Source organism: Austrofundulus limnaeus, unplaced genomic scaffold (assembly GCF_001266775.1).
Source record: "Austrofundulus limnaeus strain Quisiro unplaced genomic scaffold, Austrofundulus_limnaeus-1.0 Scaffold323, whole genome shotgun sequence".
In the NCBI taxonomy this organism is placed as follows: domain Eukaryota; kingdom Metazoa; phylum Chordata; class Actinopteri; order Cyprinodontiformes; family Rivulidae; genus Austrofundulus; species Austrofundulus limnaeus.
Window position 1 is genome coordinate 171,373 of NW_013952725.1, and position 2,198 is coordinate 173,570.

Consider the following 2,198-nt stretch of genomic DNA (forward strand, 5'->3'; position numbering starts at 1 on the left):
CCTCTAGTAATATATTTACTGAGAAAAATGGTGACGTGTTCAATACTTATTTTACCCGCTGTATTCTACAAACATATTGTTTAAATTTGGTGTGGTCGTAGCTGAGAGTCATAACCAGCACAGACTTCAAGTGCAACTCTCGGTGCAAAGTCCTTGTTTAAAGGTTTGGCATTAAATGTTGGAGTCAACCGTGGTTGTTAGCAAAATATCTTATAAACTACTGGATGGACATTAAATCTTAAATATGAACTTTTGAAATTAGTCCAATTCAAGAGCTAATCAACCTTTAACCAACAGAAAAATGATTTTAACTCTGTCAGTTTGACACACACTGAAGTTTGATGTGGTAGTAGCTGAGAGTCATTGACAACACACCACTTATTATTTTCAAGGTTTGACCAAAAGGACTCCAACTCTGTTATTTCTCTACATAAGATGGTCTTAAACACTGTGGTGAAAAAACAGTGCGTTACTTAAAGGAGCCTTCAAGTATTAAGTTATTTGGCAAATCTTTGCATTTTTATAGTAGAGCAGGTAAACAGCATGTGACAGGTAATTGGACATATTGCTGTTTCAGGTGAACATCCACAGAAGATTGACAGAGGTTTGAATTGTGTGTTCTTGTGGGAGTTTAAAGAGCAACGTGGATTATTTTCACCACTTCTCAGCTCAAACAGCTTCTAGTCTTTTTTTCCTCTTACATCCACCAAATCATTTACACACCTGGATAACTGCCCCTGAAAGGTTAACATTAAAAGGTATTTAACAGAAAAGCAACACAGACGTTTCACTGTGTTGTGCATGCAAATTAGTATTATTTAGTGGGTATTTTTTAGCTCTGGAGCGCAGCTTGGATGACATGAGCTGAGTTTGGCTCGACTCAAATTCATCTTCTCCTAATTGAAGTCGATTTAAAACAACCCAACTACCTGTGGCACGCGCTCAGGTGGAAAACAACTATAAAACAATGTACAGTGTTAGCATGTCACACAGCCGGCACGGGGGAGGTGACAGAGCTAGCATAAGGGATTTATAGCTGGTTCTRGTAGCAGGCAGCTGTTCTGTAACTCAGTAACGGTCCATCGCTCCGCACTTACCCGCTGATGAACGTCAGTCCTCACACACACAACTCGGCTCGGTRTCCGTCCTCTAGTCGAGCTGCTGCAACATGACCGTGATGAGGAGATGCGCTGCTCGCTGAAAGTACTGGAGTTRTTTCTCCTGAACAGAGTTAGCTCCGGATGGAGGAGGAGACGCTTCTTCTTCTGTCAGACAGTCACCGCACCGAGCCGGTGCTCCGCTCCGCCGCCATCTTGGTTGTGAATCCGACATGCGCGCGCGCACACGCTCGTGTTTTATCTCTTCGGAGGACGCCTCGGTTCCCTGGGCAGGGCCGAGTCTAAGGTCAGACCCTCTGGGGTCTCAAATAATTGGCTCAATGCTCAGAGGGTCCTCATGGGGGGAAAAAAATCAGTCACGTGTTTATTTTTGTTTGTGTTTTTACTTACTAGTTTATTTTGGTGTTGTCACTAAACATATTATGGAAAACACCTAAAAAAAGCTTTTTTTTTAATTTGTCAAAATTGCCTTGCTTTTCTACTCTTAAGTGTTCCTCATTGAAATCCATTATAAATCTATTTCTGAGCGCCAATTTGTCACAGCATAAAATAATGTTTCTKTCAGTTACTTCTTTTTTTCTGTATTAGTCTTTTTTATTATCCAACTAGGTCAGGGATTGGCAACCTTTAACACTCAAAGAGCCGTCTGGATAAGAACAAAAACACTGGGGTGCAAAACCCCTTTTCATYTACAAGGAACGYAAAGCTGGGTTCACACCGAATGYGTTTAAGTAGCAGGAGCGGCCGGTTTACATGCAAAGTCTGGACRCGTGTCTAGGGGTCTCGCAGCGCATCTAGCGCTTTTAGCACGGCGCGCAATGAAGCTGTAGGTGCTGATGCTCAAGTTAAAAAATTCTGAACTTTTGCTGCTTGACGCACCATGTCAGCCAACCAGAAAGCATCATTTTTGCATGTTTCCTGAATGTTGGCCACTTATCTAAAACACAGTCAGGAGCTCTTCAGCTCAAATTGACCATCTGCAGTAGGGATGAGTATTTTTGACATTTGAATCGATTCATTACCAATATCTGGTACCTGGGAATCGGTACCGGTACTTAACAGTACCAATTTTCAGTACTC

At 42.1% G+C, this 2,198-nt stretch overlaps 1 protein-coding gene across 2 annotated transcripts in view; it reads right to left on the reverse strand.

Moving 5' to 3' along the window:
- LOC106527424 (C-myc promoter-binding protein) overlaps window positions 1-1,334 on the reverse strand; it is a 93,586-nt gene extending 92,252 nt beyond the window's left edge. For both annotated transcript variants that reach the window (XM_014022306.1, XM_014022307.1), the window contains exon 1: window positions 1,098-1,334. The gene's annotated coding sequence lies outside the window, so the exon portion shown is untranslated. The remainder of the gene's footprint in view (window positions 1-1,097) is intronic.
- Between the last annotated feature and the right edge of the window lie 864 nt (window positions 1,335-2,198).